The 12,501-nt window shown below is 38.6% G+C and overlaps 1 long non-coding RNA gene and 1 other non-coding gene across 2 annotated transcripts in view; one reads left to right on the forward strand and one right to left on the reverse strand.

Moving 5' to 3' along the window:
* The window catches only part of LOC116150904 (uncharacterized), a 453,257-nt gene that overhangs the window by 277,794 nt on the left and 162,962 nt on the right, over positions 1 to 12,501 (reverse strand). The window lies entirely within an intron of this gene.
* Positions 326 to 432, forward strand: LOC116151158 (U6 spliceosomal RNA). The gene has a single exon (XR_004134934.2). It is a non-coding gene; the product is annotated as a U6 spliceosomal RNA (small nuclear RNA).

Raw genomic sequence — 12,501 nt, forward strand, 5'->3', positions numbered from 1 at the left:
CTACAATCACCAGAGAACTCTATCTTTATGTACGATTGCTCAAAAGTTAGGATCTTCATTAACTCTTTCCACCACTCTGGCCACTGATGTCACCATTAGCTAGTGCACACAGATGCATATATTGCTGGACCTTAAGGTGGTGATGTGGCTCCCCTCCAATCAGCACTCTGAAGAAAAAAAAAAAAAGCCTGCTGCTGTCCAGAAAAACCTTTTCTCTCTCTTATCTCCAGGCTAAACTGAAAGAGGAGTTTTATAGTTTTCCCTGTCTTTGGCTGTATGCCACCCAAAAGCATTCATCCATTACTAAATTAAAAATGACTTCATGGTGCTCAATTCGGCCACACATATAGTATAATTGGAATGATTCAGAGAAGATTAACATGGCCTATGCACAAGGATGACATACCAATTCATGAAGCATTTCATAATTTTAAAACAGGCACTTTCATATATTGTGCTGAAAGTGAAAATGGTAAAATCCCTATAACAGCGAATCCAGCAATATCTTCCAAAGTTGCAAATGTCTTTACCCCTTGATCTGGCAATTTCAAGTCTAGAAATCTATCCTTCACATATACTTTCACACATATGAAATGAAGTATTTACAATGCAGACAGACAAAAATGAGGATGTTCTCTAGGTACTGATAATAGAAAAATACTCAAAATATATAATTAAAAAACACTGTTTCAAGATATGGAACAGTGGTATACCTGAGTTTAACTTGTAGAAGAAGGGGGCATGAGAATATATATTCATCTTTGCTTGCATTTGCATGAAAAAACAGAATAAACTAATAAAGATGATTATCTATAGCAGGGATAGAGAATTATAGCTAGTAGGCCTGCTGCCTATTTTTATAAAGTTTTGTTGGAACACAGCCAAACCATTTGTTTCTGTATTGTCTGTGGCTGCTTTTCCACTGCAATGACAGAACGAGTAATTGCAATAGAGACCACATGGCTTGCATACCTAAAATATTTATTACTTGGGCCTTTACAGAAAGCTTGCCAACTCTCGACTATAGAGTAGAGGGAATGGAGAGGAACAGAGCTGGAAGCAAGACTTCTCGATGTACCTTCTCTCTTATATGGCTTTGGTTTTTGAACTTTTGACTGAATGTATTGCCTTTTTATAAAAACAAACTTCAAACAAAATCAATGAAATTTTGTTTGAATCCTCTGGGTAGGAAGCAGACAGCAATAAACCTGGAACAGGGATTTGGGTTTGGGCTTCAAACAGCCCTATTTATTTCTTAACAACTATTTGTGAAATGAAAAAAATCATCAACTGATAAAATTGATTTTAGAAGGAAAAATTACATTATGGTTACTCCCTGTGTTGCACTCTCAAAAATCACCCACATACACAGTGGCCACAAGTGTTCTTCTTTGGCTGCTTCATACACATCTATGAAGCCTACTAAGTGTTGCTATTATGATTAGACACGTTGACTCAAATACATATTGAGTTCTTACTATGTGTTTCATACTGGTTTTAGTGCTTTATATACATTACCTCATTTAACCCTCATAATATCCCAAATTTGTAACCTCAGCCTTCTTTCCTGAACTCCAGACTCATATAGCCAAGTGTGTACTCAACTTCTCCCCTTAGATGCCTAACAGACATCTCAAACTCAATTCCCACCACATTCAACTGCTGGCCTTTCTCCTCACGCATGCACCTGCTTTCTCCATCCCATTGGACAGCAATTCCATCCTTCCAGTTGCTCAGGCTGAAATACTCAGGGTCTTCCTCTAATCTGTCTCTTCCTCTCACAGGGCATATCTTATCCCTTGCCTATAAAAGAATCTAGAATCTGACAATTTCTCACCATATCCACCATTACCACTCTGTTCTGATGTTCTGGGCCACCACCATCTCGTACCTAGCCTTTTCACTGATTTCCTTCTTTCTCCTCTTGCCCCTTTACAATGTGTTTCTAACACAGAAGCCAAACTTATCCCTTTAAATGTAAGGTTGATCATGTCACTCCTCTTCTCAGTACCCACATGTCCCGCTTTTCCATTCCAAGTAAAGGCCATTATTCATCTGAAGCCTACCCCAACCATCCAATTTAAAGAAAAATTCTCTCCTCCACACTCTTAACCCAGCACTACCCATCCCCTTACCCTGTTCTGTGATTTATTTTTCCATATCATTTTCATCTTTTAACCCTACATCACTTCCTTATTTATGTCTTTTTGTTTATTATCTGTGCAAGTGGTAAAAAGTAGGCTCTCAAATATTTGTTAAATTAACCTACTGTACAGCACAGGGAACTATATTCAATTTCTTGTAATAACATATAATGGAAAAGAATCTGAAAAGAAAAAAATATATATATATACGTATATGAATAACTGAATCACTTTGCTGTACACCTGAAACTAACATTATAAATCAACTACACTTCAATAAAAATCTTTAAAAGATATCTGTTAAATTCATTAGCAATTTTGGGGGATGAAGGTATTATTTCTTCCTCCATTGTACAGAAGAAGAAAGGGCTTAGACAGGTTAACTGATTTGCTCAGAAAATTACTCAAGGACAAGGCCAGGAATTAAACCCAGGTACCTCAGACCCTAAAGTTCATAGTCTTAACCACCCAACAGCTTCATGCAATCTGTCGTACAGTGCAGGCCATGCTAACCTGTGTGTATATTGCTCAGGCACAAGGGTAGTTGCCAAGAAGGATCAGCAGTTGTCATGGAACTTGAATATAGCTCTCCAGAGAATAAAGCAAGCAAGTTGGAAAAGCACAAGGGTGATAAAATGGTGCCATTCACGTTGACAGTTTCTGATCTATCCTTACCTGGATAATGGGGAAAAGGCATACTTGAAGGGTTTTACCATCAACCTACATTTTCTTCTTCACTTATTCTGCACAATCGTGTTAATGATACTTAGGCCAAGTCAAATGAAACATTTCCAACTGCCTGAGTTACCGAGTCATTTCATGAGTAAATATCCATTAACGTTTCATTCCAAGGCATGGCAGGAGTGTTTAGGAAGAGTCCTCTGGGCCAAAGAACCCCCAGGAAGTGGAAACCTTTGTTAAAATGTGAATTGAGACTAAGCCTTCAGCACCTCCCCTTCAGGTGGGCTGTGACTTCAAAGGCAGCCTAAGGGGCAGAGAGTGTAAAGAAAAATTCACAAAGTTTCCACAGAATTTCCATGACCTAGTAATTCTGCTCCCTTACAAATGCCTGCTAAATGTTTTATGTTGCTTACTGAAAGCATTTAGAGGATGGTGACACTCAGAATATGCTTATAGTGCAGCTCCTTCTGGGATAGGGAGCTGCTGGGCTCTGGGGGAATTTGCCCTTGCCAGTTCCATGTAATTTACCATTGTCTGTTCAGTGCCCTGTGGGAGTAAACTAGGCCAGAGCCTTTAAAACTGGGTCCCAGGGCCCCTCAGGAGCTTACTAAATTCTGCATAATATTTTACAGGTGAAATTAAGACTACAGATCCTTTTGTAAAAGTGCTGATTTTTTAAAATAACTGCTTGTGATTGCTGATTCTGTATCCAGTCATTCCCTCACCTCAAAATTATAGCCTTTTCTTTTCTCTGTAGTAAAAAAGCAAGAGAATATAGTGGCTTAGAAAACTTAACTCTAGAGCTAGAATGACCAGATTCAAATCCTGAATCAGTTATTTACTGTGCGTTCTTGAGCTGGTGAGGCAACCTCATTATTCTGTTCACTCATTGGTAAAATGGGCTATTTTGAGAACTCAGTGGGATTAAATTCCCATTTAATGTTGTCAATGTACATAAGTGTTTAGTATTAAAATGTTTAGCATGATGCTGACACATAGTACTATTATTTTTATATGCTCTCAAGTATGAGGCTCTGTGACCAAGACAGTGCACTTGGAGGCAGCATGTTACCAAACTTATGTCCAGCTGCTCGCCGCTCAAAAATTAATACCAAGAGGCAATTGTTGGTAGAAAGCAAAGGTTCTTTCTATCAGCATGCCAACAATCTGGGGAGAAGGTAGACTCATGTCCCCCAAAAACCGACTCCAAAGATTCTGCTCAGCCACAAAAGATTTTAAAGGGAAAAGGGGAAGTAATCTCAGTTAATCACTGAGATAGGGGGGTCAGAGTCATCGCCATCCCCCACTGCGTGCAAGCTTGTTGACTCCTCGTGATCCTGTTCACACAGTTTGTTTCAGAGAATACTAAGGGGGAAGTTAGGGAAGAGATCTGGTCACCTATTAATTACTTATTCATTTTTACTTCTTTGATCTACAGAAAGAACCAACAGATTGGGCAAGGGATTATGAGATCAAAAAATTTAAAAGGTGTGCTTGGGTCAGAGATGAGTAGAGCATTGGGGTGCCTGGTTCAAGGTTACTTACGATATAGCTCCACTAAAAAGAGACAAGACAAAGGGATTTCCTGATGAGGCTGGTTTCCTACAAAGAGCTGCTTAAAATCAGGCCTGGCTCTGGAATCCCAGCTTTGCCACAGACCACTGTGTAACTTTAAGTTAAGCAACTTAATTTCCTCCCATCAAAATTTTTTCATCATGAAATGAAAGGATTGAGTTAAGGTAATTTCTAAAGTTTCCTCCAGTTCTAACATTGAATAATGTTCTATAATATTCTATAATAAGGGCCAATCCAGAAAAAAAGTTATAATGTAGTTTACCACTCTAGGCCTAAAATATATTTTACTTCATCAGGACTACTGTGGAAAGAAAAATTTCATTATAAAACACATAAGATCTTTTCCAAATTTTACTCCCTTAATGATTTGCCTTCTTACTTCAGGTTACACCATCCTCCTTGAAATGGCTCATTTTTCACAAACCAGCATGCATTTTGTTTCATGACAATTCTCTTCATAAAAAGACGCATTATCAATTTTACCACTCATTTCTTTGAAAAAATAGAAGTGTTTGAGTTGGAAAACAAGTGAATGTATCTTATATTGTCTCATGGGAATAAAGAACTTCTCACAGTGCTTGAGAAGAAACCAAAGTTGGGTTGAGGCACTGCTCATTTCACTTAGTGAAAGTAACCTGATCCAACTAGAGACAGAAATGGGGAGAAGATTGCCCTTCTGTGTAGACTGAAATGTCCAAATTATTCAGGACTGGTCAGCTTTAAGAATGAAAAACTTGCAGAGAAAACTCTGATTTGAAAAGATACATGCACCTCAGTGTTCACAGAAGCACTATTTACAACAGCCAAGACATGGAAGCAACCTAAATGTCCATCGACAGACAACTGGATAAAGAAGTTGTGGTATATTTATACAATGGGATATTACTCAGCTATGCAATAGAATAAAATAATGCCATTTGAAACAACATGGATGGAGATTATCATTCTAAGTCAGACAGAAAAAGACAAATATCATGATATCACTTACATGTGAAATCTTAAAAAAAAAGATACATATAAACTTATTTACAAAACACAGACAGACTCACAGACATAGAAAACAAACATGGTTACAAAGGTGGAAAGGAGGGATAGAGGGATAAATTGGGAGTTTGGAATTAACAGATGCACACTACTATACATAAAATAAATAACAAGGTCCTAATGCATACCACAGAGAACTACATTCAATATCTTGTAATAGCCTATAATGAAAAAGAATATATATATATATATATATATAACTGAATCACTGTGCTATACACCAGAAACTAACACAACATTGTAAATCAATTACACTTCCAAAAAAAAAAAAAAAACCAAACAAACAAACAACTCTGTATTGGTTAGCTTTGCTGTGGTAACAAATGACCCAAGAACCTCAGTGATTTCTAATGATGAAGGTTTATTTCTTGCTTGTTTTACATGTTAGCTGCGGGCTGGCAGCAAGGCTTGTGCTGCTACACGTGACTTCTTCCTTCTGGGATCCAGGCTGAGAAGCAGCCTCCAATCTGATCCCACTACTGTTATGACAGAGGGGAGGCAAGAGAGCTTATAAAACCACATGATAGCTCTTTAGAGCTTTTCCTTAGGCATGGCATACTGTCAGTTGTGCTCATATTTGTTTAGTCAAAGCAAATAATATGGCCAAACCAGCTGTCAATGGGGCAAGGAAGCATACCTCCTTCCCAGAAAGGTACTGCAAGTCATATGGAAACCAGCAAGGATACTAACTCCTCTTACAAGGAAGGGGCCAGGGAGTAATTATGTTACTGTGCCCGATGCACAGTGAGACCAAACAAACTGAAACGTCAGAGTTTGCAGCAGAGAAAGGTTTATTGCATGGCCAAGCAAGGAGAATAGATGGCTTGGGCTCCAAAACCCTCGAACTCCCTGAAGCAGTTTTTAGCAAAGCATTCTTAAAGGCCAGGTGAGGGAGGGGCGTCCCAGGGCATGGGACCAGCTCGTGCATGATTCTCTGATTGGTTGATGGTGCTCAATCCTTAGGCACCAGAAGGTCTGGGGCTACATGCTTATGGTCATGAAGTAGTTAATTTCTTCCATTTTGGTGGTGGTTTTAGCATGTGTAAAACAACTCAGGAAATGTGCATCAGATATTATAACCTAGGTATACAGTACCCCCATAGGGTCCTGTTCTGTTACAATTAGGAATAATGATACTACCACCATCTGCTTTCTGAGTCAGAAATGTTTATTCTTCTTTCTTCCACACGTAAAATATACTCATAAATCTAGTTTATGCCTTCTCTTTGCTAGCCTGGTAAACCCCATGAGGACAAGGCCATGTCCATCTTAATAATGTGTCCTCAACACTGTGCTTGCAACATAGTAGGTGCTCAAAAATATGACTTAACTAATGAATGTAGGAATAAATGGAATGAACGGCGTATTTCCTTTTTGGCCAGAAGGATACAGGGAAAGTGTCCATGAATTGGTGACAGGCTCCATAAAGCTGAAACGGAGCTTAGAAGTGGATTTAATGACCTGGCCCTCCCGAAAGGTACTAGGTTTTTCTTTGAGCTGACATGGCTGTGTTCTGTAGACCTGGAGAGAAATCAATTTGATTAAAATGAAGCTTATTCTTTGTAGTGATATTTAGAGCTGATTAATGATTGAACTCCTCTCATCAGAAACGTAATGCCCCAAAGTTCTTTCCTACATTGCAAATAAGTTTCCATGTTAGCCGGCTGACATCTTGACAAACCCAGAAGACAGAAAACTTTCTGGGCCAGTGGCCCCCTCGTTAAATTTCAGTACCCACCCACTAACAAAGAAATCTTTGAAATTAGTACATGAGAGTTTTCTGTGGTGATGGCTTGATACTATTTTATCCACAAGATTAAAACAAACTGCCATTATTTCCAGAGAAACACTGTCTTTGCTATACCTTGAATTTTAAGGCATTTTCCTCCCACTTTTTTCGAGCCTTTGCATATGTATTAATCATCAACATATCCAAGGAGGCAGGAATCATTATCTCCTTTGTACCGATGATAATGCCAAGGGAGACAAAATGACTTGCTGACAGCAGAGTGAGTCAGCGAGTCAGCAGCTGAGTCAGAAACAAAGTCCCGGTTTCCTAATTAGCAGGCCGGCAGTCTTGCTGCCCAGACTTCTGGCTTCAGCTCCTGTCCCCTGGCACTGTTGGGACAGCTTGGATAGGTGATATTGTTATTCTGCATTGTTGCAGCTCCGGTGGGTCCCTTCTGCCTCAGTGTATTTGCTGATTATAATTACATATTAGCAATCCTGAAAACTAGCAAAAGAGAGGGTGGGAATGAAGTCATGCAGATGCATATTCATATAATCATTTGCCATGTCATTATAGCTCCTTTGAGCACACAAGCTCTGAAGGCAGCGCATAGCCAGAGCACGTAGCCTGAAAAGCCAGCGTGTGAGGGCAAGGAAAACAGACAGCTCCAAAATGGTAGTGCATTTCCTTCCACTCTGCCCACTTTAAAGAAAAAAAATTTTTTTAACTTTTCTCTCTCTTTATACATAAGGACAGTTGAAACACAAAGAAAGTTGCTCTTGGCCATTTTGACCAAGCTAGAAGTGCGCTCTTCCTATTAGGATGCTATAATAAATTCATTCCCATTTTCACCCCTTGGCTGTTCAATCCTGAATGAAGGAAGGAAAATTTGTAGTGGAAAATTGGAGGCTCTTTTTGCAATCTTATTACACAGCAGAAAAATGAGTGTTACATGTTTCCACCATCATCAATATCCTTCTCTCTACTGGATCTTTCCTGCCAATAATTAAACATGTGTTATTTCAAAAACAGGAAGGAAGAAAGAAAGGAAGGAAGGGGGGAAGGAATGAAGGAACAAAGGAACAAACGAACTTATTTTTTTTTAATTCTTATTTTTTATTGAAATGTAGTCGATAGGAAGGAACTATCTTGACCCCACTTCCTACCCCAACTATGCCTAATTTTTCTCTTTCATTTTACAGAAAAACTCCTCAAAAATGTTAACTATACCAACCATTTCCAGTTTTTCATTTTATCTTGAGCCCTGTCAAGCAGGCTTTGCTATGATCTGTTCATTAAATTGGTTGTGTCACGGTTACTAATAAGCTCCACATTGCAAAATTCAGTGACTGATCAATACTCAGTGCCACTCATCTTCATTGACCTTTCTGCAGCGTTTGACACAGTTGGTGGTCCACCCACCTCTAAATACCATTTTTAAATTCATTTCCGGTACATCTTACATTTTTAATTTTCTTCCTACCTCACTGCCCACTCCTCAGTCTCCTTTGCTTACTTTTTCTTATCACTCAGATCATAAAACACTGAAGTGCTAAAGGGTTCAGTATTTGGTTCTCTTCTCCCCTCTAAAGTCATGTCTTTAAAAATGTTCTCCCAGGTGAGTTATCTCCAGCCCAGACATCTCCTCTGGTATTCAGGCTAATACAATCAGCTGCATATTCTATGCCTGCACCTGGATATTTAATAGACAATCTCAAACTTAACATATTCAAATCCAATGTCCTGATAAACTCCCCTAAACTTGCTCTTTCAGAAGGAATAAACTGGGAGTTCGAGACTTGCAAATATTAACTAGTACATATAAAACAGATAAATAACAAGTTTCCAGTGGACTATATTCAATATCTTGTAATAACCTATAATGAAAAAGAATATGAAAAGGAATATATACATTTGTACACGTACGACTAAAACATGCTGTACAACAGAAACTGACACATTGTAAACTGATTATACTTCAATTTAAAAAAAAGAAAAAAAAAGTCTTCTTCATTTCAGTTAATTGCAATGCTATTCTTCCAGTTTCTTAGACCATATCCTTTGAGTCATTTTGACTTTTTCTTTTACACCCTAAATCCAAATCCATCAGCAAGCAAATCCTTTCAGCTCCACCTTCAAAATGTAGTATATCCAGAATCTTACCATCTTTCATCACCTCCACACCACTGTTAGAGCAGGCAGATAGCCAGATATGAACAGAGAAAGGGGGCCACAGGCCAAATAGTAGGAATTGGGCAAAAAGGAGGGGCACAGGCCAAATACAGGAAACCTCACATCATGTAAGCACCAGGGGTCCCTGGGCAGAGAAAGAAAAGCAAGAATCTCTAGATTGAGAAGAAATCACACATTTTGGGGTAACAAGTGTCCTAGAGGCTGATAAAGAAAGGTAGAAGAAGGCAGGAATCTCCAGTGTCCAAAGGTAAGCTTTTGCTCATTACGTCCTCACTTCAATAAAATTAGTGCCCATCATGCACTGACACCATGACACTTCTGATCCAGGCTAAATAAGGACAAAAATCCCTACTCCCCTCAGGAAGGTGGAACTGGGATGAAAGTCAGGGAATATGACCCCAAACCTTTCCCTCCCCAATGACTATCCCACCCATTCAATTTTACACTCTATGTAACCAACTTACCAAAGAAACTCAAAGCAGCCACTCACCTGAGCTTGCCTGCTCTTCCCTTGAGAGTGTACTATCCAACCCTTAATAAATCCTCACTTTACTTTCTTAACCTCCATGTCTTGTCTCTGAATTCTTTCTGGGATGGGACAAGAACCTGGACACTGGCTACATCTATCGGCAACACCACCAGTACTCTGCTCCTTCATTATTGCTATAGCATCCTGACTGATCTTCCTGCTTCCGCCCCTGTTTCCTTCCAGTCTCTTCTGAGCAAAGCAGTAAGAACAACCCTGTCAAAACTGAAGCCAGCTCATGTCATGGCCCATGCTCCAGAGTCTTCCAGTGAAAAAGGAGGAAATTTTTTAACATTTTGAAAGCCTTCTAATACCCCAAGGAAAAGCCAAAGTAAATTGATACAGGGTCTAGTCTAGCCTCCTGTTAGCTATCTGATATCACTTCCTACTACTCTCCCCACCGCCCACTCTACTCCAACTGTTCTGAAAAATGTGCACCAGGTATGGATCAGCCCAATGGCTTTGCACTTATTATTTTCTCTACCTGGGAAACTCTTCATCCAAATATCTATGCAATTCACTCTCATACTCCATCCATGTCTTTATTCAGCAGTTAATTTCTCACAATGGAATATGGCTCATCTATAAAAAAGAATGAAATATTGCCATTTTCAGCAACACGGATGGACCTAGAGAATATTGTAATCAGTGAATTAAGTCAGACAGAGAAAGACAAACATTATGTGATATCACTTATATGTGGAATCTAAAAAATAATACAATTGAATCTATACACAAAACAGAAACAGACTGACAGAAAAAAACAAACTTATGGTTACCAATGGGGAAAGGCAGGGAGGGAGAAATTAGGAGTTTGGGATTAGTAGATACACACTACTATATATAAACTAAACAAGGCCCTACTATATAGCACAGAAAACTATATTCAATATCTTGTAATAACCTATAATGAAAAAGAATATGAAAAAATATGTATGTATAACTAAATTACTTTGCTGTACACCTGAAACTAACACAACATTGTAAATTGATTATACTTCAATTACAAAAAATAGTTAACCTCTCAGTGAGGCCTTCTCTGGCCACCTGATATAAAATTTTTTAATTTACATTTTCCTTTGTACTTATAACCACCTAGAGTATTACATATTTTAATTTTATGTTATTTTCTGCTCGCTCCACTTGTCTCAGAGAGAGGGAGCTATTGTTTCCTTTTGTTTACTGCTGGCACATAAAACTTTATTCACATTAGTGAACGAGTGACTGGATGAATGAATGAATTTGGGGGTAATAATAAATGAATATTTTACGTAGGTAGCAATTAGCTCCTGCTGAATAATGAACCACTCCCAAAGTTAGTGGTTTAAAACAACCACCATTTATTTAGCTCATGGTTTTACGGATCAACAATTTTGTCTGAGCTCAAGCTAGGTAGTCTTTCTGGTCTTGGCTGGGCTAGCTAGTACATTTTAGTCAGCTGCAAGTCAGCCTGGTAGTTTTCCTTCCTAGATTTAGCTCGCTGTCAGCAAAGAGAACATTGGCAACTAGGCCACATGTCTGTCATCAGAGAAAGTTAATCTGAACTGTTCATGTGAGACCAGGACAGGGTTCTGAGAGAGAGCAGAAGTGCCCAAGGCCTCTTAAGACCTAGGCCAGGAACAAGAACAACATCATTTTAGCCACATTCTATTGATCAAAGAAAGTATGAGAATAGCCCAGATTCAAGGGGTGGGTAAATAAAATCCTCCTCTTAATGGAAGGAGTTATGAAGTCACATTGCCAAGGGGCAGGGATACAGGGAGGGGAGTGGTTTCAGCCATTTTTGCAAACAATCTAAAACTGCAGGCTAGAAAGGGAAGATCAGAAATCCTGTCCAGAGAGCTTTCTGGAATAGAAACAGATGACCAACTCTCCTGAGTGTGTCAGCCTAAAACAAGAATTAGTAATTTCTTAGTATCCATGAATCTTTCAATGAGATCAATCTTTTTTTTTTTTTCAAGTTGAAGTATAGTCAGTTTACAATGTGTCAATTTCTGGTGTACAGTATAATGTTTCAGTCATACATATACATACATATATTCCTTTTCATATTCTTTTTCATTATAGGCTATTACAAGATAGTGAATATAGTTCCCTGTGCTATACAGGAGGACCTTGTTGTTTATCTGTTTTATATATAGTAGTTAGTTTAAGCAATCTACTTAAAAAATCTTCCAGTTTTTACGTCATTTATGACTCAGGCTCAATATTGTGAAGCAACATAATAAAATAGAGTAAGAACGGTGATTTTTAACAATGAGTATTCCATTTTTAGATTCATCTCTTTATGCACACATTTATGTGGGAGACAATTCTCCATAGGTCTCTCATGTTTCTACCAGTCTCCTGAGCACGACTGGTTTTTGTTCCAGACCATCTTTTCAAGTATATTTATATGGCGTTGAAAGATAAAGATACTGACTCCTTCCAGAGCAAAGAGCAGGTTTGTTTACTCTCCAGTGTAATAAAGATAATATCTCCTTCTAGGGCAAAGGTCAGTCAGGTTTGGTTACAGCCCATTGTAAAAAGATTCTGGTTCACTGAACTCAGTGTTCTTCAGCTGTGACATAAACCCACTATATGTGCAGAATTCACCTAGGACCCCTCCA

Source organism: Camelus dromedarius, chromosome X (assembly GCF_036321535.1).
Source record: "Camelus dromedarius isolate mCamDro1 chromosome X, mCamDro1.pat, whole genome shotgun sequence".
Classification (NCBI taxonomy): Eukaryota; Metazoa; Chordata; class Mammalia; order Artiodactyla; family Camelidae; genus Camelus; species Camelus dromedarius.